The sequence below is a fragment of the Lissotriton vulgaris genome, chromosome 3_1, assembly GCF_964263255.1.
Source record: "Lissotriton vulgaris chromosome 3_1, aLisVul1.2, whole genome shotgun sequence".
Classification (NCBI taxonomy): Eukaryota; Metazoa; Chordata; class Amphibia; order Caudata; family Salamandridae; genus Lissotriton; species Lissotriton vulgaris.
In genome coordinates this window covers 372,420,382-372,445,472 of record NC_141689.1, presented here as the reverse complement: position 1 = coordinate 372,445,472, position 25,091 = coordinate 372,420,382, and the positions used below count along the sequence as shown (strand labels likewise).

The 25,091-nt window shown below is 42.1% G+C and overlaps 1 protein-coding gene across 6 annotated transcripts in view; it reads right to left on the bottom strand.

Annotated features, from left to right (window-relative positions):
- The window catches only part of GHR (growth hormone receptor), a 1,047,683-nt gene that overhangs the window by 557,818 nt on the left and 464,774 nt on the right, over positions 1-25,091 (bottom strand). For all 6 annotated transcript variants that reach the window (XM_086960591.1, XM_086960596.1, XM_086960593.1 and 3 more), the window contains one exon: positions 23,189-23,250. The gene's annotated coding sequence lies outside the window, so the exon portion shown is untranslated. The remainder of the gene's footprint in view (positions 1-23,188; positions 23,251-25,091) is intronic.

The following is a 25,091-nucleotide window of genomic DNA, read 5'->3' as shown; positions in this document are numbered from 1 at the left end:
ATTTTTTTTAATTTTTTTTATTAAAGAGCGATGAGGCAGTAATCAACCACGTATCTCTCATCCCAACATGGGGTGCGAAAAGCTGGGCATGAACTTTATTACACACAGCCAGCATAGCTTTCTTAGAAATGTGCTTTGAGGAGAGAAATTGGCAGGCTGAGGGGGGCATCCTCTTTAGTGTGTCCAGAAAGAAAGAAGCTGGTGGCAGCATCCGTCTGTCCCACCCAACCCCCAACCTCATTCAGAAACCCACTAGGGGTTCACCCCAATTAGATCAGGCTGTTCATTAGATAAGCCTGCTCAATTCGAGCTGGTAAGTGATTTCAATTTGTTGCCTATTTGAAGCAGGAGAAAAGCCTTGTGAACAGTTGGAACTTAGGTGTTTTTGTCATCGGCATCTTTCAATTGATTGTGCAGTGTGGCATAAAACACAGGGCCCTTGTACTCCGAAAAAAAGGCCTCAAAATTAATTGCAGAAAGTGCAGAAAAAAAACAACACTGAGTTTGACTAAAGGGTGGTTTCAATGGGGTCTCCTCTAATATATTAAGCAAATCAACTCGCCATCATTCTTTCTCTATTTACCAGGGTAAAATGTGTTTCTGAACCCCTCTGACTCGGAAACCCCCTTCATGAAATACATGTTGGTGCTGATTTAATGGCAAACAAGCATTGGTAATACCAAATATGTTTGGATTATGAAAACACTGTCAAGCCAGACCTAAAATTCCATGTACGTTAATGACTACCTCCTCCTATCTGTGCTGCTGTCAGAGACATAAAAACTATATATTATCTAGTTATCGAAGATACTTAAATATCATTATAATGGCATGTGTAGAGAGGTGTGGCTCACTGGTTAGAGGCGGCAGACCCGGAGGCTGAGAACGGCCCGGGACCAGGGTTCGATTCCCGACGCGGCAGGGTCGCGGACCAGGGTCAGCGGACTGATAATTCTCGCCTCGGTGCCCACTTTGGGCAGTGATCACACTCGGTAACTCTGGGCATTAAGCTTGCCTCATCTCTACAACGGCCCCCCACAGACGCCGGGGATGCCTGGCTTCACCTTGGAGATACCCAGCAAGGGACCATCTCACAGGGAAAGCCAGGACGGGTTCCCCAGCGGTCATTCGCGCCAGGATACTCCGGTAGTAATTGAGCGCGCTACAAAACACCTTACATTTACATTTACATTTACATGTGTGGGCCCCTTAATGTTCAAGATCGGCAACTAGATAAATAAACAAAATGATCACAGCTGTGTATAGGGCAAGCACTTTTTTGTAGAAGCACACAACTCAATCAAAACCTGCACTCTAGAATCTAAACATGTTAGTGGAACAAAAGTACTTCTTGCACAGAGCTTTTAGATTTTTTCTTTTAAAGATATTGCACAGCAGCGCAGGCTGCTCTGCAACATGGCTTAAACACAAAAAATGAACACGGCCAGTACTGGCCAAGTCAGAGCACATCGCTTTTATTTACTTTGAGCCAAGTTGCACAGCAGCCCGCATTGCTGTGCAACATTTTGTTTAAAAACATGGACAATGCCAATAAGTCTCACATAGAAGAAATGTATTGGCCTTGCATATGCCTGTTCCATAGAGGTATTACATGACTACTTTTCCGTGAATCTGGTATTTGGTTAAAAACAACATAATGGGAGAAAAATGTTGCAAAAACATGGTCCAAATGAATGGGGCTTATTTAAGAACAACAGCTGGGTCTCTATTCGGCCCTTTGGTAAAGGGAACTCTTTGCACCTTTTAGAGTATTGGCAATCGTATCTATCACTACTGATTTAAAAACTATATAAGTAGACTCGTTATTGGCCACACTAAAAAAAAAAATATAACATTTTTGACTCCTAATAGAGATTAGGAAACATGAGAAGATTAAAAAGGCGTTTAAGAAACATTTATATCCAAGAACTTTGCAACTAAATACCAAAAACCTCTAACATTTTGTTAAAAGGTTTGAGTGTGGTATCACCATCAGGCAACTTGATTCTTCATCAATCATTGTGCTTTCCTTTGTAAATTTCCTTTACTGGGCTGTTTTGAGCTAGGATTGCCCTTCACCAACAAGTGTCTAAGAACAGCAGCAGTTGGTAAACGACTAACCACTAATGTCAAAGTCTGAGAAAGAGAGTACATTCACAGACTCTGAATTGGCCACATTGGTTATACTTATTGATAACCCATCTATAAAATTACCATTAGTATCTTAGTTCCAAATGAAAAGAAAACAATTATTGCAGCAACTATATTTGTGCAAAGGAAATGAGGGATCCAAGGGACCTTGAGACCCTTACGCTGAGAAGTCGTGCTTTGCAAGCCACTTGATCGATCGATTGATTGACGGGCAGGGGGGCACCAGCATGGAAAAGATTAATTATGAATCCTCACTAAAATTATTTCACTCAATTTTCAATAAAGAAGCACAGTCACCGCCTAAAGAGGAGATAACATATGCATCTGATTAAAGAATTTAGTCCCCTCTCATTCCATTAGAAACTACCCATGTTGATTTCTAAACAACAATATTCAGTGCTTTGGAAACTTTAACACTTCAAGATCCCTGGAGGACGGAGGTGGGGTGCATGCATTCACAGCACTACAACTATATCTACCATGAGGGATACGTTGAGAATGACTTCAACCTACCTTTGATTAAGAAAAGACCTGCATTAGAGAGTATATCATGTTTGCTCTCTCTTTCCTCTCACCCTGCCTTCTGTTTACATTCTTCATGGTACCCTGTATGTTTTCCTTTCACAGATAAAACTGTTACATGACAGATACTAGATCAACCAGATGAGTACTCAGTCTACCACGTGAGGTAAATTCTAGACAAATTCTAGAATACATTTTTATGTCTCGCCTAGCAGTGCCCATGCGCTGCACTGTGAGGCTGATTGTAAGGGGACTTTCATCGCGAGGCGCACGCGCATCTTTAAGCAGCGAGCACTACGAGCTTATTGTCGGATGAAAAAAACCCATTCTAACAGAGAGAGGCGAATTTATCTTTAGAGTTTTGGCAGCAAGAAAAAGACAGCCTGCTCTCATTAATAAACACAGCTGTTAATAAATGAAGGTTGTCCGATGAGCGGTGCAATTCTGCGACAGCAGCTAGTTAACTGCCAATTTTCATAGGAACTTTTTAAAGTTAAATTTGTAAACAGAAGAGTAATGGGAAGCAATCTGCAAACTTCCCGGCTTTATTGCGCCCGTTAAACGAGTTTCCCCACCGTGGAGGCCGGTCCTCTGAGAGGAAAAATGTCACTCGCGATGTTTCAGCTCTTGTACATGCACATGGCCCAAAACTAATTGGTAAAGTGACATGAACGGTCTTATAATTCATTTTTCGCTTTTTAAGGCGAAATCGGTAATGTTGCTCATCTTGCCTGGGAATGCTGAGCTCGTCAGAGAAGATTTGGGAGAGGAGGCTGTCTGCCTCATTTCAGCAAATTACAGTTTTATTCGGATGTGAATTGGGGCTGCCCCATATACAAGGGGCCTGATTAATGACTTGCTGCCTCGTGAATATAAACTTTCACACGATAACCCTGAGTGGTGAAATGCCTGGTGCGCTAACAAGTGAATGCTGATAAAGGTGGGGAAAGGGAAATTGCATTAGCTTGTGGACTGTGCTAGCATAGCCACTATCCCGGTCTTGAAGGAGGCACAGAAAGCGAACTAGAATATAAGCCATGGGCCGGCCTTTAAGTGGGATGAAAAACACTGGAGGGTCTCTCAAAGGGGCGTGGCCAATGTAATGAAGGTCGTGGCTTAAAAACGAGTAATCTAAAACTCTGTGCTTAGCATAATACGCCGTCCAACCTTGCATTTTGCTGTTTGTCATTGCATCCAGATATATGATACAAAGAGTAACATACCTGCAACAAAACAGGATTATTGGCTTTGTCAATGTTTGTTAGTTGCATAAGATAAATAACCAGCAACTATGGCTTGTATATAATTATGAAAAGCTTCCACTTAAAGCCCTGTTGACACCACAACAATGTTGCTGCTCCCGAGTTTAAAAAAGAGAAGGGAAATCCAGAGAGAAAATGACTCTCTTTAAAGGGTTTCCCTCCCCTACAACGCTCCCCTGGCAAGACGTAATGCGGTAACGTCTCCACTAGTAAAAAGTGAGCAGTGTGAGTGCACATCGATGTGCCTGCTGTCACTGCAGTCCAGAAAACAAGCATTGGCATAGCCAATAGGTCTTGCCTTTGGGACTTTATAAGTGTTTAGCCATGCAACAGTTTATGTTGTTGCACCAAGAATATTGTGCTGGATAACTAAACACTTATAAGGTCCCAAAGGCGAGACCTATTGGCTATGCCAATGCTTGTTTAACATATTCTTACATTAATACCTCTCCAGCTCTTTTGGAAAATGCTTAATCAACATGCCTAATGCATTGCATATCTTTCAGAGCTAATGCTGCACTAGTAACAGTGAAATGGAAGTCAAAGCTATCAAATTCACAATATGAAAGTTTGTACAAATAGTTCCTTTGGGTACGATTCATACACTTTTTTTTGCACTTCTGCAAAAAATTAACTGTTTGGTACATAGCACTGCGGAAACATCGCTGTTACTAGTGGTTAATTTGAGCCAGTGGTTTCAGGTAAGCCCACAGGCACTCATATATGGGGACCTGTACTTATTTTTCCTCATCAGACTATAGCCCAGAGAGATAGATGGAGAAATAGTAACAAAGAAAAAAACAGGGAGGAAAAAGAACCTGAAAGAGTCAGACAAAAAGGCAGGCAGCATCCGGTGGTGTATTGTAGAAGTAAGAGGTCGAACTTGAAAAAAAAAAATTGTAATTTGTAGATTTATATAGTGAAGCTTATCACCCGTGATGGTATCCAGGTGCTGTGCTTGGGCACGGGGAAGATTGGGTGATTTGCCCAGAATCACGGGATGTTCAGCTGACAACAAGAGGCAAATAAATTCCCCAGGTCCAAGGTCGGCAGCTCTAGCCATTGTCCCACATACTCTGCCCTCAGAATAGGCAGCCTTGGTATTTGACACCCTTCACTTTGGATAGCGATGGTTGGAAGCTTCTGAGAAATGTGTGTACCCAGCACATTTTCTTTTACATATGAAGTACTGGCTCTTACGGGTGATTGCAACATCAAACTCACAGATTAGGGCAGGTAAAGGAGATGCTGTGGGGTGACTCTGTAAAATGCAGTCAACCACAGAATCATTTGGCAGGTGCTTGTCTGTCCTGAAAAGAAGCTAAAACTGCTCCGGTAAAATACATGCGTATGGGGGTTTCAGTATTTGAAACGTCTTCGTATTTCCTTAGGCTGCAGACGAGGTGGTTTCTTCACAAACAATTTTCCTCCGTGAGAAAAAAACATGAAAACGTATTTTTCGTTCTGTTGCATAGATTAGCCACCTCTACTGCATAGGAGTAAATTGAGTGGAAGAGTTGATATAGTATTTTTCATAGATTTTAATAAGTATTCACAGACATTTTTGGGAATGGCAAACAAACTTTGCAAATAATCGGCATGAAGCTACAATTTTGAGACTTCTTTTATCATGTCATGTTTTGGCCAATTAAGCTCCATGTTTCCATAACACTGTCAAAAAATACCCGCCCAACGTTCTGTCCTAAATCTCATTTTTGGATGGTCGGTTTGGAAAATAGTCTCTGTGACACAACACTTGTATGGAAAGACAGACAAGATTCACATCTGTGAAGACCGCTGGAGGTCTTAAATGATGTATTACCAGTCACAAAGATATGGAGCACACACATACTACACTTCAAGTAGTAGCATGTTTATAAACGAAACCTTGTACGAACCACAGCAAGCAAATACATTTTATGAACCAAATTAGAACATTGGAATGTTGGGAGCTCCAGTCAAAACAATGGAGTGCTCAGGGCTTCTAATGGCTGGTAGAAGCCCGGGGCTCCAACATTCCAATGTTGTGCTTCACAGCTGTTGCTGTGAACAAAGCCCTCATGAGCCTAAGTGGATTTCAATCCCCTCAGCTCTGTGAGGCCTTTGTTTTAATTCTAATAGCCTTATAGCCCTCTGTAGCTGAAATATACCGGCATTAAAGTCCTGCTCCATTGTTAAAGGCCCTCGCTGGAGAGGACCGTTATTAGCCGGGATGGCCAACTACGGTGGGCTATAAGGCTATGGTACAGTTTCTGCTAGATGCATATGATATACAAAATGAAGCATCACAAATGCACACAGTGTGAGGCATATAAAACTACTTTCATGGAAAATAATAAATGCAACCAGAGGAAACAAATGTACATGTAACGAATGACTGAGAATCTAATGACATATTTTAATTTCTGTATAATGGCTGAACGTAAGTATAAGAACCTACTTACTGAATGTTGCACATCACACCGCATAACAGTGTAAATTAATATGTGTCTTGGAGGCTTGCCTCCCTGATTAGAACATGGATGAGGATGAAGCATATCGGAATAAAAATGTGAGCTTAAACGTAAGCAGGCAAGATACTTTAAAGTACTGATCACTTTCTTTTTTTAGTGGCTCAATTAGAGCCTTTTGCCAAATACTCAAAAGCTACTTTGAGTATTTAGTAGCCACTGACATTCAATTAGGTGCTAGCCGCTCTACATATAACTCTAATTGGTGCTGTTTCTGTGGGAAAAAAACTGAAAATATAAATTGAACCCTTTGAAAAACCACTGAGATATAAGTTAGGAGTAGAAATATCACAATTAAAGATCACTGAATGAAACGATTAAAAGTTTTTGGGAAGAATGGCAAACAAGTATAAGCTGAGAAAAAAGCAAAAGAGGTGAGTCTTTAGGTGCACTATTTCGACCACTATGGTGTGTGGAATAAAAAACATCTACTCGTCAGAGGGTCAAAATGTTAATGGAATCCCTGTAAATAAATGTACTTGCTCCACCTTTTCTAGAAATGAATGTGATGGGCCAGCACAAATGACTCTAAAGTAAAATATACATTTCTCACTGCAAACGTATGCTGGGAAACTTTTCTTGGGCGTGATATGGGTGTCTTCTTGGTGATAGTGGTGCATTTTCGGAGTGATTCAACATTGATTTTCAAGTTCATTACTGTTGTGTATAGACACCCTGTGGAGAGACAGAAAGGCACACCCTAGAGACACCCCCGTCCTACAGAGAAACAAAATCTACCTTTCCTGCACATACGTGACCCCTCTGCAATGTTACATACCGCATGAAATGACAGACCCCACACTGAATTGATATTTCACTGACAAAACATACAGACACACCAGCAGACATCCCCCTCCCCAGCATAGACACAAACACCCTGAGACATGTTCTGCTACGACACAACATATACACACTGAAGAGGCACCCTCATACTCACACTTTGCAGGCATACTCTTCACACAGACACTCACACATCTTCTGTCATACATTTATCTCTGGTTAGACACTCGCATACCCCGGAGGTGAACAGTTGCATGCAAACCTGTGAACAGACACACACCCGTGCACAAAAACGCATACATACATACATACATACATACATATACACACACACTCACACCTGGACAGACAGCCAGCCAGCCAAACACACATATATCCCTGCACAAACCACATACATGTGTACTCCCCTTGCTTGCAAAACACACCTGCTTAGAACTGCAAACAAGCTCTGCCTCCGATGCATATTTCCAGACCTACCCCACAATTCCCCTGTGCAAACACACTGCTTCAATGGTCGGGGCTGCTGCACGGATCAGAGGGTGGAATCAAAGAAGAGAAGGGGAAAAGGTGGCAGATGCTAGGAATTTAAGAATAGTCCATTCAGAGACTATCAACGTGGGAAAAAGAGGGCGAGTGCAGGGAAAATTAACCACCTCCTCAGGATTCGCAGAGATGGTGTGACTGCTGTTATGGCAGTCTGAGGTAGGTCAAGAGAAAGTCATACGGCAAATGTGCTGGCTAAATATCTGGATATGGCCGAAGTCTACGAGACTGCTCAGGTGCCTGGTTGCAAAAGGACTTCTTGGGGACATTCTGAAAGCTTCCCTGGGAATGCATTCCACCCATTGCTTACCATTGGCTTTGTGGTTTGTAAATTATATTTGCTTACTTCCTATTTGCCGGCTTATTTTGAGTTAGGCTATCTGGCTGGTCTTTACCCCTCATGTGGAGCACAGCCTGTTTACCATCGCTCCTTGTATTATTTGCTTTCTGCAAACAGCCCTTTAAATTGTGCTCCTATCTTCTCACATTTCCTGTGCATTCGAAAACAAAGGTAAAATGTCTAGCTATGTTTCCCAGAAGCTTGGTGTTTCCAACCTTGCTTGGTACTGCTGGAATGGGAAAGTAAAGGCTTTTTTCTAGCACGCAATAAAACTTAAATGTCTGTAAATAAACTTGCAAATATTTCAAAATATTTCAGAATTAGAAAAGCACAAATGAAACACTTTTTGAATTCTGAAGGGTGGTAGAAACAATTATAATATGATCAAAACAAGTCAATACACTAGGCGAGGCTATGTCCCGACATTATTGTTTGCGCGCTGTATGTGCAATGTAATGGTTATTTTAATTGAAAATGTGTTGTTAGTAATGGCAGTCCGCTTCTACACCATGCATACTCCATTTTACACCACTCAACTGTGCAACAGGCTACTCCACTCTAATTCACATCACTCTATGCCACTTTAACATACGCCTCTCCACGCCACTCCTTTTTTTTCTCCGACTCCTCTATGACATTATATTCCACTCTACCACACTCTACTCCATGCCACTCCACTCCACTGCACTCCACTCCACTCCACTGTACTGCACTCGTCTCCTCTATGCCATTTCACTCTACGACACTCCGGGCCACTTTTTTCCACTGTACACCACTCCCAGCTACGCTACTCCACTACACTTTACTTTACTTCACTCTGCACTACGTCACTCTACCACATCACACTCTTGGCCACTCCATGACACTCTACTCCTTTCTATATCATTCTACGTGGCTTCACAACACTCTATGACACTTCACTCTAGGCCCTTCTACTCCACTCCACAACTATTCCTCTCCACTCTACATGCCTGCACTCTACAACACTCTACTCCATGCCACTCCACTCTACTCTACCTATGACACTCTCCTTCACTCTACGCAATTCTCTTTATGTCGATTTACTCCACTCTATGCTCCTCAACTTTATGACACTCTATACCATCCCACTCTAAAACACTCTAGGGCACTCCACAACACTTAACTCCACTCCATGCCACTCCACTTTTTTTCCAGTCTCCACAACACTGTACGCCATTCTAGGACTCTCCACTCTACAACACTCTACTACACTGTATGACACTATACTTCACTCTACGCACTTCCCTCTATGCCACTCCCCACAACTCTACAATACTCTACTCTATGCCTCTACATTCTAAAACACTCTACTCCACACCCTTCACTATGTACCACTTGATGCCACTCCACTCTATTCCACAAAATTGCGCTCACTCTACTCCTCTCTATCCCACTTCATGACACTCTATACCACTTCACTCTAATACACTCAATTTTATGTCCCTCCACTCTACAACACTTTACTCCACTCTGTCACTCCACGACATGCTACTCTACAACACTTTGCTCTACGTTATGCTATGCCACTCTACTCTGCAACACTCAACTCTGACACTCCACTCTATACCACTCCACGACACTATGACACACTACTCCGCTCTACCCCAATCCACTCTACCCCACTCTGCTTTACAAAACACTACTCCACTCTACACCACTCCACAATATGCTATTTATGCCACTCCACTCTACAGCATGCCACTCCACTCAACTACACATTAGGTTTCTCCAATATACGCTACTCTATTTCACACAATCCTGCTCTATGACACTCTTCTCCATGCTTCAACACTCCACTTCATGCCACTCTCCTCCGTGTCACTAACATTTAGCCATGAAGAACAGCAGCCATGCTGGTGTTCAACCTGGCTGAAACGCAACGGCAAAGCCAACAGCTCTTGTATAGTCCAGACCTATTGCCTTTAACAATGCTTATTCAAATTTCATTGAGATCATGGAGCATGTGCCCGCTTTCTAAGCTGTATGGGCGCGCCCTCTGCTGATTTAGGACTGCTCCCCTGCTGGGCCCGGTCACTGCAGCTGCTCACATTCCTCCTTATTAGCATTTTTGATGTAAACTGCTGTCTCTCTAAAGATGCGTCTAGGAGGATTCCTTTCATGCTGCAACTCAACCACCTCCAACTTTGTCCATTTACAATTACCTAATGTGTAGTTGGATGAGAGGATGAGACGCGGGTACTTTTATTCATGTACCCACCACAGGAGCATAAAAGGCTGGGGCTGCTCCGCCTCATTCAGGTCTGTGACCTGAAGAATACCAATCTCAGCAGTGAGTTCTCAACTCTCTCAGCTGTCTTAGCTCAGAAGAGGAAAATGGCTAAAGGAACTATTACCACTGGCAAGCACCACCCCTCACCCAACCCACAAAGGTACAAAGTACAACGTGTTGCCAAGAAAGGCATGCGGTTTTCACTTCGGGAGCCCCCTGCAGGCCCCCAGAGTGAAGGAGAGGTGGGCGGTGCACAGGGGGGGTACCTGCGGTACCCCCTGCATTTGCATTAACAAAGCAGCAGGCACTGCGCGGTGCCTGCCGCTTTGTTAATGCACATGCATTCGTGCATGTTTAGCATTGTGGTGGGCGATGCTGAGAGCCCCGCCCGCCACAATGCTAAACATGCAGGATGTGCCCACCACAGTGGTGGGCACATCCTAATGCCCCCCATGGGACCCCCGCCCTTATGGCGGGCGGTCCCAAAGACCGATAGGATGGCTGGAGGACTAAGTCCGCCTGCCATCCTAATGACCCCCTTCGAATTATATATTTATTTATTGGTGCTAAACTTTGTGAGTCCATTTTTAAACGGTTTTAAATCTTCCGTGCCCAAATGATTTTAATAATTATTGTACAGTTAAAATTACCTAAAATACATTACCCTTGATAGATATCTTTCTAGGCACCCGTTGACGAGACTAGTAATCAACAATTGACTTTTGGACTGTACACACCACCCTCCCTTCCTTGTTCACTTTGTTGATAATCTAAAAATAAACCCAATTATCACTACATCCAAGCAAAAAACAAACAAAAAAAGCAGCATATCCATGATGATAACATTCCTACAGGTTTTGAAAACAGAATTGTTTTTTCCAACCTATTGCAACACAAAAAAAAAAAAATACTCTAATAACCCAAATCGAATTTTGTGACCTTGAATGCTGGCATCCCATGCATGAATTTTAATTTCCAAACAAGGGCTTCGTGCAGACGAGCTGATATCACCTGCACCATTGCAGATGCATGTATGCATTGAAAGCATCACACATCATACTATTAGGGCCTATCACCAATGCCTACAAAAACTGAAGCAAGGATTTGCAGCAAGGGCGGTCCCTTAAACAGCTGGCACAGCTCAAAGCAAAAGGGCAATATTGAAATTAGAACAGTCCATTGAGTGTAGAATGTTCCAAATTAAATAAGGAGAAACAGAAAGATACGATTTTGAATGTTGAAGAACAAGATATACAGAAGATATTATTAACCCTGCCATTCCATGCTCTTCAGTATGGCTCTAAATATTCTGATTAGAGATTAGAGATAAACAATCAAACTTTAGATCAAACAGAGGAACTATGAAGGTGGTATATAATGTCCTACAGAGTAATCAATTATTTTTTTAGTGGTTGTGTCTGGCTTTTGTTTCAATACCTCCTGAAGTTCCATCTCTTCTTCACAAAGCACTTTGAGTTGTAGGGCCTACTTCACCCATAGGGATTGTTTACTCGTGAATTGACACTTTCAGATTCTGGAGCGGTGACTAGCTTCCAAGTGCTGCTCAGTATTTTGAAAGACTTTAACACCACTGACCACAGTAGGTTAAGGAACAAAAGGGTGAGGTACCAAATGTTTCTGGGCACGACAAGCATTGATTCTCTTCCTTAATGTGTAAGAGATACTCTTAGAAGTATAGATTAAATTCCCACAATTAAGTGTTTTGCATGGTTCAGGTTTAATGTTTATACTGAACTTTCATTTATGGATTCAATTTAATATTGACACAAATGAAGAAGCAGGGGTCCATAGAAACCCACTGGCCCAGCAGGCTACCCATCTAAATCTAAAAGGTGCTTTGGAACTTATATGTATTGTATGCAACATGGTAGAACCCCCTAGATTATCCACTTCTTGCCCTTCCAGCATGCTCTTGCAGCATTCGCTTCAGTGCCATTTCCCACAGCACAGACGTGGCCAGCTCCCACTCTATCTAGCCTGCTCCAGCTGTCTCTTTTCCACCTCATAACATTACCTCAACGTACCCCCACTACTTGACTTCCCATGCCCCAAATATATCCACCTCATTCCCTTAGACACTACCTTGCTCCTCAATGTTTTTAAAATTGGAAATTATAAAAAGAATTAGAGAGTACAGACCACTGCAGAAATTGCTGATCCTTGTCAAGCAAAAACACAAAGCTATGTGAAATCTGAGGAACTAGTTATTTATTTCAGAAATGTCACCTTCCACTACCCTCAAAAGACTCTTATACTCCAAAGGAAAAACCATATGCGTCTCCAACAAATATCAAAAGTAAATAACAAATATCGACGTAAGTGGATAACCGAGTAGGTTAAGGGGTTAAAAATGACATTGAATATAATATTGCATTCCAGCTGTGTGTACATCCATAGGATGCAAAACCCTGTTTGAAATTACCTTAGCAGTGCTCCACTGATGCAGATTGAAAACGATATTTACCTGTCACTTGAATCAGCACATCCCTTCAGTGAATCTCTTGAGTATCAGTAGAGTACTCCTTAATCACCAACAAACTAATGTGATTTCTGGCTGTGTGCTTTCATTTAAAAGTTTAACTTGATGTTAATAATTTATGAAGATGTTTGTCTGCAGTGTCTGTCAGCATTAGATAGTAATTATTTTAAAGCATGAAACCAAAATTATTTATGGCATTTCAAAAAATTATTAGCAATATCAAATCACATCGTAAATTAAAATGGAATGGGTACTATGAACATTTGACATTTTACAAAATGATATGAATATTACATTACATCGTAAACTAAAATGTAGTTTAAATATAGTATGTGGTATGGACATCGTTCAATGGCAGTCACTACAACTATAGATTTTCTATGCATTTATATTAATTTTTTTATCAGGTTATTAGGATATATGATGATTACTGGGTTGCAAGATGGTTCACTTTCTATAGCTATTTTGGGGGTTAATAGTGAAAACAAAGTAAGTACAAATGTAAGTGTTAACAAAGGGTTTGGCTCAAAAATGCATTTGTGGACTTGGATGCAAAGATCACAACTGAAGAGCGAGTTGAGACTCGTATTCTACAGTCCAAATGGATGTTTGTACATTTAAAAAACATTTACAATTCCACCAGCATCAGAGTTTTCTAGGTGAGTAAATCTGGCCACAAGCTGACCCGCTGAAACAGGTGAGTGGCCTCAAAAACTGAGTTTATGCAAATCAATGTACTTTTAGTGGACACTTTCCCACCCTTAAGCCTGAAGAGGGTCTGGATTTACTGCTGCCATGTCAGTATCCAGGATAGGGGCCTATTAAGCAGGATGGTTGTTCCTTAGGCAGGTCTTGATAGACTAGAAATATTATACGGCATCATCTTACGAGCAAAATAAATAACCCTGTTAAAGGATAGCTTAACACAGCCTTAGCATAGGTTAAAGGTCGTGTACAAAAGTATGTTACCTCTAAATTATTCTTATGCATGAGCTATAGGAAGGCATGTCTGATTATCTGCACGTGCACTGTAGCTACAGTGATTAATCATACAATGCTGTTAGTAGCAGTAGTGTGTTCTGTTACGTGTCTGAAAAATCACCATGGAGCATAGGTCATTAAATGATCCAATCCACTAAGTCATCAATACACGTCACTGGGGCAGTGTGGTGTACATATGACTAATAATTTACACTCCCATGAACCATTCAATGATATGCAACCCACAACATAACCATTGCTTATTTTGTATATTAAAAGTCATATATCCATGTTTTCTTTATGTATGACTGTCAACAAAACCACAAATGGAAAAGCGCAACCTGACTTGGTGCAAAAGTGACACAAAGTGCAAAAGTGCTTGATACTACAAAATACAACAATTAAACAGAAGTAAAATAAAGAGATGGCTGTTCTTCGACTGGTTCAAAATACAGCCCTATCTCATCATTAGTATCCTTTAAGGAATGGTTGTCCACAAACATGGACAAATAAGATTTTTCGTCAACATTTCTACCTTTAGTGTGTGTGTTAATTGGTACACACGACGGCAGGTCTTCCTCATGACTCATAAAATAGGAGCAGCCTATTCAGAGAGAAAAGAACTTATGTAAAAATGCTGTGTGTTGACCAAAATGGTAAAGTTAAAATTAGGAGGGCGACATATCGACTCGCCAAACTGTGAAGAATTTGGTTAACAATGAGACTCCTCTGGCAAAGCATGGAGTTCACATAAAGGGCTCAGCCTGTATTCCCAAAACTTATCTTCCACAGGGGGTAAATGAAACAACAATGTCCCTGTGGGATGACATGCATATTATATTTTTTATTAAATTTTGGGCAAAGTGAATGTTAAGCAGAATTTTTCTAGGCAGTCACTGTGGTGAGATTAAATATGGGAAAATTTAAAATAAATTATGGTAAAACTATATTTTGTGTATTAAAAACAGCCAACCGTGTAATTTATTGTATATGCAGATGCACGTAGTGTAATACACTATTTATTAACATTGTTGAGTGTAGGGAAGAGCTATGACTCACTGGGGGTAATTCTTTGAGTGGGCTATAATGCTCCACACCTCCCTAAAATTGGTAATAAATAGCAAATTATACTCAGCGTATTCGCATATTTGATTTATGCCTCGCAGTTTTAATTCCTGTGGTAGTTGACAAAGGCATTTAATTATAATCAGGATACAAGAGATACTGCGACTTTGTATTTGCATTTACTCCATATAATTGGATTTATCCATATGTAATCTCTACTTTGCCAACTCTGTAAAGTAATCCGATACCTTCAGGTCTAGTTTGCACTATATAAAACTCGATAAATAAATAGGTAAATCATGAGTAATGGGTTAGTCACGCTGAATCAATTGGGCATTTTAACAAGTGACACCATGTGCTCACCGGTAAGTGTCTATGTCCACAAGCAATGGTTATGCAGTGTGTTGTCTTTCATTGATTGTTTGGTAGGAGTGTAAAGTTTTGGTCAGATGTACACCACACTCCCCATTCAGATATATATATATATATATATCATCACTCACCCAGGTTCTGAGGGACAAGGTGTAACCCCATTATTCTGAATGGTGATTAATCATACAGCTGTTCCTACTTTCATCACTTCTAATACTTTCTCTAACTTCTCCACCTCCCCTTTCCATGGGAGATTTGATACCACTACTGCTACTGACAGCATTGCATTTGTAAATGGCAACAGGTGGTACTACTACTGCACAGCAGCAAAGACATTAACAATGATTGATCAAAATCTTCTAAAAAATTAAGTTCAAAATTCTTGCGATGTGGCGCAGATGCGCAGACTTGCCCTGCTTAATGTAGATGATCACACAGGTCTTAGTGCATGGCAGCACAGCTTGATATTTTTTACTAATTATATGTCGATAAATATGGTATAATCAACTGCATTCATTATAGTATTTGATAGTCATAAAAACTGATACATGCAGATATGAATGGGTTGTAGGAGAGAGGACACCTGGACTAAAGTGCAGGGCGCATATTAGTAAAATAAGCAGTAACTACTGGTAGGTGGTCAGCATGCCTACTACATGATGGCAAAGTACTCTCAGTCCATAGCACTTGGCCGCAGCGTGATCATCTCCCTCCAGGCCATTACAGGCACTGTTTCCAGTAATGGACCGTTGTATAACTACTTAATGGATTCTTGGTGTTGTATAGTCTTGTTTTGCTTCTACTGAACTAATTAGACTAATACGCCTGACGTCAATGATTTGTAGGTGAAACAATCAGAACTAAAGACAGTGTTTATAATGACCTGGAGCCAGGTGGTTATTCTAGTGAGATGAGCTTTGTGATGCTGTCCACTGGAAGGAGCTTACCCCTGAGAGATAAGACTGCTTGGCTTGGGCAAGCAGAAGGACATTTAAGTAAGGTATGAAGTAATGTGAGTGGAACAACTTAAATATAGGTATTGTTTTTGATATATACATGTTTGTAGTTGCAATTTATGATGGGGGGCTTGAGAGTCCTGGAGCTGCAAATTGTGACGTCTTGTAAAAGAACATGGTTTATTCTGGTTTTTTTTTTATCCTTGGTTTTTGCCCAAGATGGTGGGTTGGACGTTTCTTTCATTACTGTATTCAGAAGAACAGTTTTCTGGTAAAGTATCATATCCTTTTTTTAAGGCAACTTTGACTGTTGGGCTTTTGACTGGCCTTGTATGCTGCATTCAAGTATGGATAGATTAATATGCGTTATTCCTATGAACATTAGTGATATTGGTTTTGACATTTGTTAGTATAACATTTTTGACTTCTGAATGACTGGCATGATCTGTACTGTCAAGTCCATTGAGTAAGCATAGGAATTATGTCTCTTTGTGTGTACCGACACAATTAGCTTTTCTATTGTATTTTATGTAGCAGAAAGTTTGTGCAAAAGTCACAGAAAAAAACCTGTAAATCTACTCCGACAGGTACTCTCCTATGTTTAGAGTTGATATTTCCATATTTCCATCAGTTCTGTTGAGATGCAGCAGTAATCCGTTCACAGTTTTCTGTGGAGCACTCCTGACATTTGTTTGTGAATACCATTTCCCAAGATCAAATAAAAGTGTTTTTTCCTCGCTTTTTTGCTCCGTAGGGAACATAATTTATATCACGGAGGAACCCTTTCTCTAATACCACATAAAGTTTGATGATGTTCTTGTTTGTTCCCAACTTGGAAAGTAGTTTACTTTAATTTATGATAGGAGTAGGAGTGGGCAGAACACGCAGAGTTTCACTCTGTGGAATTAAGCAGAGTTACATAAAATCTCAGCGAGATTCCGTGGAGTTCTGCGAGTAGGTGGAATCGACATGTTGTGATGATTTTTAGCACCAGGAACTGTACCACGTGGCACACCAGAGGGTGCTTTTTCTTTGCTATGGCTCTATTCGATTATCTACTCAAGCGTCAGCTTTCTCACTACAAATGGTCGCAACTGCCTGCCAGCACCTGAAAAATCGCTCTAGGGGACGAAAATTCGCACTCCTGCATGTAACACGGAGTGGAATTTATCACCCACCCCTAGACAGGAGAACATTTCACACCACTTCCACTGTAGGAATGGGTGATGAGAAGGTTTTTTAATATATACAAAATTTTCATTCATGATTTGTTAACAACCTTTCTAGGCACACCCTCCTTGGAAGGCCAATTCTCTATCATTAGCAGATTGTGTGTAAAATCTTTTTGTGAATGTCTCATCGAACAGGCTATTTGTATGTACAGTTTAAATTCAAACAGCATTTGTAAATCAGACATTTGGTGAGCCAGTTCAAGGCCTGGTACAAGCACGGTCAACTGGAGAAAGTGAAAGTGTTCCTGCCAGAAAGGGACTTGAGAACTGCCATTCAAGTCCTATTTTCCTGGATCTGGATGGTGACTCTTGTCATATTCACAGCGAGGTGTGTGTACAAGGAAGTGTAAAAAAAGAAAAAAGAAAGTAACAGGCCTTCTCTATCTATGTCTACAGGATCTGGAATGATATTTCTGTACCGATAAGGGCTGCCCACAACCGGGTTTAAATTAGGAAAAAGTTAAAGACACATCTCTCTACAAAACATAACAGTCCACCTCTACACCCAAAAACCCCTTCAATCAATCACTCTTTGACTATCTTTGCCCTTCACCATGTACAGCGCTGACCTGCTTTTCAGGTAAATTCAACCTCTAAAAATACACCATAACAAGCATTGGTATAGCCAATAGGTCTCGCATTTGGTACCTTATAAGTGTTTATCCATGCAACAGACAGTGTTGTTGCACCAAGAATATTTTGCAGCACAACTAAATACTTATAGGGTTCAAAAAGCGAGAACTATTGGCTATGCCAATGCTTGATTGTTTTTTTGTTGCTGTTTTGCTTAAGTTCTCAGATCTACAATAGCTGGACATGGGCTTTGTTAACAGTTCTTTGCATCAAATGCACTTGTTTTCATTGCTCTGAATGTTGTTTCTATTCTTGTTGTAGGAATCAGTCATTCCAGGGGTGTGGGGGCTGCCAAGCTGTGCGCATGCGCCGAACTTTGCAAATGAGAAAAAGCCTGGTGCAGGCGCAATTTACAAGTGTGGACTGAGTGAGCCCCAGGTAGCATGACTCACTCACACAGGAGTTCATGCACTGCACCTGCATACTCCGCATGGTTTAAGGAAACTCGACCCACTCCCTCCCAGGCATCAAACCCATATTTATCAAGAAACTCTGAGAAGAGCCTGCCTGCTGCACTGACGGTTGGTGGTGTGTGTGCCTGGTGAAAGTGTGCACTGACGGCTGGTGGTGTGTGTGCCTGGTGAAAGCGTGCAATGACGGCTGGTGGTGTGTGTGTCCTGTGAAAGCGGGCACCAACGGCTAGTGGAGTGTGTGTGCACTGACGGCTGGTGGTGTGTGCCTGGTGGAAGCATGCACCGACGGCTGGTAGTGTGAGACGGCTTGTAGTGTGTGTGCCTCGTGGAAGTGTGCACTGATGGCTGGTGGTGTGTGTGCCTGGTGAAAGTGTGCACTCACGGCTGGTGGGGTGTGTGCCTGGTGGAAGCGTGCAGTGACGGCTGGTGGTGTGTGCGCCTGGTGGAATCGTGCACTGATGGCTGGTGGTGTGTGTGCCTAGTGAAAGCGCGCACTGACGGCTGGTGGTGTGTATGCCTGGTGGAAGCGTGCACTGACGGCTGGTGGTGTGTGTGCCTGGTTAAAGCGTGTACTGGCGGCTAGTGGTGTGTGCCTGGTGGAAGAATGCACTGATGGCTGGTGGTGTGTGTGCCCAGTGGAAGCGTGCACTGACAGCTGGTGGTGTGTGTGCCTGGTGGAAGCGTGCACTGACGGCTGGTGGTGTGTGTGCCTGGTGGAAGAGTGCACTGATGGCTGGTGGTGTGTGCCTGGTGGAAGCGTGCACTGACGGCTGGTGGTGTGTGCCTGGAGGAAGCGTGCACTGACAGCTGGTGGTGTGTATGCCTGGTGGAAGCGTGCACTGACGGCTGGTGGTGTGTGTGCCTGGTTAAAGCGTGCACTGGCGGATAGTGGTGTGTGCCTGGTGGAAGAGTGCACTGATGGCTGGTGGTGTGTGTGCCTGGTGGAAGCGTGCACTGACGGCTATTGGTGTATGTCTGGTGGAGGCGTGCACTGACGGCTGGTGGTTGTGTGCCTGGAAGAAGCGTGCACTGACGGCTGGTGGTGTGTGTGTCCTGTGAAAGCGCGCACTGACGGCTGGTGGTGTGTATGCCTGGTGGAAGCGTGCAGTGATGGCTTGTGGTGTGTGTGCCTGGTTAAAGCGTGCACTGGCGGCTAGTGGTGTGTGCCTGGTGGAAGAGTGCACTGATGGCTGGTGGTGTGTGTGCCTGGTGGAAGCGTGCACTGACGGCTGGTGGTGTATGTCTGGTGGAAGCATGCACTGACGGCTGGTGGTTGTGTGCCTGGAAGAAGCGTGCACTGACGGCTGGTGGTGTGTATGCCTGGTGGAAGCGTGCAATGACGGCTGGTGGTGTGTATGCCTGGTGGAAGCGTGCACTGATGGCTGGTGGTGTGTATACATGGTGAAAGCGTGCACTGACTGCTGGTGGTGTGTATGCCTGGTGGAAGCGTGCACTGACGGCTGGTGGTGTGTGTGCCTGGTGAAAGTGTGCACGGACGATTGATGGTGTGTGTGCCTGGAGGAAGCAGGAGCATTCACAGGGATAGAAGACACAAATTAAACTGATGAAGAGGAGGAGGAAAAGGGAGGGAGGTAGTGCAAGCAGAGGAGCCTGATTACAGCAATAAAAACACAGATGGCAGCTGTGCATGTGCACGAGCTCGTGAAAGCAAGCTGTAGGCCAGAAATCGCCTCTGGTGGCACTTTTAAATGCCACTTACTAAATGTCTCCAAGAGACAGCGCATGCGCTGTCTCAGGCAAGACCTAAAAACATATCTCTCTTGATTACACCAGACAGACAGTCTTGGCCCAGGGCTGTGCACGAATAATGAATCATGTCATAATTGAATATTGTGCTAGACTGGTAACATATCTAGATAACGTTTAAGAACTCCGTGTATTGTGTTCTAATGCTAAATACATCCAAAGAAATTTGAAATTTCTTGCAAACAATACATCAGCAATTATACAGTAACATTTACAGTACAGTAGCTTTATTATTTTCTTAAAAGAAGTGACAAGTAATGTCATAACTAGACTTTAATATGAAAATTCGAGACAATATTATTTATATTCAGGGCTTGCGGGTTTACATGTACTACATAATTCTACTATTGGCTCTAATAGGGTAGGAAGTGTGCATTCATTGGTTGGAAGAGAAGCAGCAACCGAGCCATATAGGAAATATCTGCAGTAACTGAGCTAGCCACTCAAACATGATGGCAGCATTACCACAATTTGAAAGCACACGTTCTTATCTGGGTCAAAGGAATTCAGCGTTTTTGATGTTTAATAGCCATAACAATTAGAAAGCAAAACAACCACAGCGTTGTTGATCCTGGATATCATTTGCTGTTCTTCCACTTTTACTGTACTATCTCTCTCTCTTGTAATATGAAAAACATGTGGCGGCATAAAAAATGTTGAAAAAGTTTGCTAAGTGGAAAAACACATCATTTTCATTTTGATCCGATAAGCTGGCCACATAAATAACACAACTTCCACAATACCAAAGGTGAAGGCTTCTGCTGGGCTCTGTAGACAGATTTTGAGTGCCGGGTAATTTCAACCATTTCATTGAAAACTCTCATGCTTCGTCTGGCAACATACCACAGTACACTTTCATATGCGAAATGCTTGTTATGATAGCAAAGCACACTGTACCACTGTCTGAAAATATGTGCAAACAATCTGCAGCATTTTTACTTGGGGCTCATCATTGAGGAAGACGGTGCATTACAATGATTGAACAACGTAAACAGCATGTACACCATAGATGTCGATTCAACAAATTCCAGGGGAGGCCGAAGTGACATCATATCGCCTTTGCCCCATAGCATAACATGTTTGGCTGTTAATCCCTCCCTCCACCTCTTAGGAGCATTGGGATGTCAGTTAATAAGGGCAAGGTGTAGAAAGGACAGAAAAGGCCGGTTGCCTTTCTGCTCCTATTGCTGTCCCTTTGAACCCTGAGACCAGAGCCTTTGCCAAAGCAGGTTTCAGATACCTGCCACTGAAGAAGTCGCCCTTTAAGCATATCTCAGGACCGCCATTGCAGCTTCAGTTTTAAACTGCCATTACTACCTGGCAAAGTATACCTTTTGCCAGGCCTAAACATTCAATTTTAATGCCTATACGTCACCCCTAGGGTGGACCCTGGGATGACCAAAGTGCAATGTATTTAAAAAGTAGGACATTTTCTTTTAAGTTTTAGATGTCCTAGTATTGAAAAACTCATACATTTGTTTTTCACTACTGCAAAGCTACCTCACCCATTTGATAAAATTGGGCTCACTTATAAAATCTAATATGTGAGAACTTTCAATGGGAGTAGGTAGTAAGGCAGAGCTTGGTGTATAAAGAATTGTAATTGAAAACCCTCTTTAGTGGCAAAGTCACAATTCTGAAAATTCCACATTTAGAAGTTGGCATTTTCTTGTTCTAACCATTTGGTACTTGCAGCCTGTATCCTGGGTCACATGACTAGGTGCAGCTGGCATATGGTCTTTGTGTATTGCTCCCAGAGAGTGAGGCAAAGGGGAATAGGTGTTCGCAGGGTGGGCCATCTCCGACTTAATGAGGGGAAGAAGCTGTCAACTACAACACTTGCGCATCACAAAGGCTGTGCCCTGCATATTTCTCAAAGGGTTTTGACATGACTCTTTTGCAACCATAGAAAATCTGGGGCCAGGGCAGTGAGGCTGCAAATTCTAGACACCTCTGGGGGTGTAAACCTCCAGAACTTTCTCCTACTTCAAAGTGGACACCATGTTTAAATAGTGGACCCTCAAATTAGCAGTGCACCTCTGGGGCTGTGGAATTCTCAAAAGGACTGCTGTGCTGCTCTGCAAGAAGCACTACTCCTGTGCTGCTGGGTGAAAAGAACTAGGCCTGCATCTTGAAACCAGGACAACCAGAGTGACTACAAGGGTTAGTTGGCTGGCCTCCAGATTAGAGCCTCAGGGGCACAATTTGTTGTTTAGCTCTCAAATAATTTATTACATTTTACTCTATTTTTCTAAATTGGAGTGGGATTTTTCTTGTGTTGTGTCTTCACTTTATTACTGTTTGAAGTACTGCATAAATACGCTACATGTTGCCTCTAAGTTAAATTTGACTGCTTTTGCACCAAACTAACAGAGGGCTAAGCACAGGCTAATTTGGGGTTTGTGTGGGATTTCACTCTGAAAGGAATAGTGGTTATGTAGGGTTTCACTCCCCTCAACTAGTACCCAATTTACAACTTACATGCCTTGCTCCCTTATTGTTAGATGACACCTGGATCTCAGATCAACACTGGGACAAAAAATTAATAACAAAGTCAGCTTCTATCCCTAGCTATCCGTAGTTTACATCCACCATGTTCTCCTGGCTCACCATGAGTTGATCATAGTTGTTCCCAGTGCATTGATGCTTCAGTAGAGAATGTACAGTTTGTCATAAGTGTACATCATATGTCTATGGGTGGGTTTGAATGATGCTTCTATTAATCACATGTTATTACTTTTTTAAATCACAAACTCACAGCATGAAGTTCAAGAACGTGAGCAGAGCAGAGGAGTGTTGTTGCCATTTTAGGCATGCTTAGGTTCAAATACAAGGATTAAAACACAGAACAATAATTCATGCATAATATCTAAAGTGTTTTAAAAGCATAAAACGAGAAGTTCAGCATACCTTATTCTTACTGATGTTCAAATTCAGTGGATTGTTTGCTGCCGCCTACTGATCATCGAAGTCTGTGAAGTGCAAGAAAACAATAGGAGATTGCTGTCAATATAAGGAGAACTATTTCAGCATCTATTTGCTGCATACTCCCCCTTAATCAGCACAGGGCCTTTGACATTTCAATGGGAATAAGAGTAGCCCTATCACACAGCAAAACACAGCCTTTTGTACTTGTATACATGAAAGGATATACGCTCTAAATTAAAAACAATGATAATGCAGTGAATCTGTGCTTAGCAAGGAAGCTTTTACTAAACAAAAGCATATTTCACTGTGCTCATACCAAAATATATACGTAATTTCCTCAAGTGTCGTGTGTAAACTCTAATTGTGAAACCTTACTTAAAAGGTATTTCGAGCTGGACGTGTGACAGTGATGCAAGAGTAACCAGTTTGCACCCCACTTAAAAGGTATCTTGTTAAATGATGCAAGAATAAACAGTATGTGAAGCGACCTTCCCAGCCCAGGAGCACATAGCAGACCACGCCACACACCGAGCTCTGGCTTGCATGTCTTTATTCATCAACATGCAACTGTTAACTGAATGGCCTGTATCACAAACTTTATTAAACACACCAATCAGATTAGGTAATACTTGTAAGGAGTTGGCCGAGGGTCTCTAGAGTCTTCATGCACATAAACACAGAACACAACAGTTTGCACAATCGGTCATTGCACAAATACAAACAACTTTTACCTTTGAATAATATAGGCCTCCACAAGGTTAACACATGGTTACTGATAGCACATATAAGGTTTTTTCTACTAGGAAATTCAAGAATATATGTCATGCTATCACATTCTCCGTTTATGATATTGAATGTAATATATTGCATATTAAGGCCACTAATTAGGTTGGGTGGCGGCACCACTCAAACAGATCTGATACCAGCAATCACCACACAATTATAAAGTTACATGCAGTTTTCTAGCTTCGTTACAGAGGGCAGAGTGGTGATAAGTAGTAAAGATCAGCATGGTGGCTCCAGTACCCTATGCTGATATCCCTAAACCATCGTGCAGCATTTCAAGGTCAGCCAAAGTTACAGGTGCATAGCTGCCAGGCACTACATCAAGGTTGCCAGAAACACCCAGGACTATATTTCCTTGGGTGTGCAATGATTTCTGGCAAAAGAGGAATCCTGAGGATTTCAGCACTAGGATTGCACACATGCGAGGTACTGATCAGAGAAGGTTTGTCATTTACTTTGGTAGGGAAGTTAACAGTATAACAGGAATATGCCTCAGTGGGTGACAAAAGGCATCTCTTCCGTTTTGGGGGCTCACAGAATCTCCAGGGATTCTCCTAAATATATTTCTGGTATGACAATGCCTTAGGTAGGTGAGCACGTGATCTATCATCAGCTTAGATTTTGAGAACCAATCACTATCTTTCACTTTCACTTTCATAATTTCAGAATCCGGAAGTGAGTACTGCCACAGAATTATAGCATGGTGGGAGTTAGGCATGCATGCCATATGTGGATGAGAGGATACCATCATCTGACCTGCTGTATCCCTGCCTCCGTCATCACTTTGTTATTGGTCTCGAAGCGGTGAGATGTGGGCCCTTGGAGGAGGGAAGGGTATTCCTCCCTCTGTCGAGACCTAACATGAGGTCTAAGTACTGTTCTTTTACGTTATGCTTCATTTGTAATGTCATGTAAGTCTGTGTAGCGTGAACATCGAACTACAACAGGTTAAAGTTTGGGGTTTTTCATATCTAATCATTTTTAGGTTTGGCTAGACGTTTTGTTACCAATTCTTTAAAATATACATAGAGTGGGCGTTGGCTCTATCCATAGAAATATCACTGTCTCAGCTCATGGGATTGACTATTTGTGGTATCAT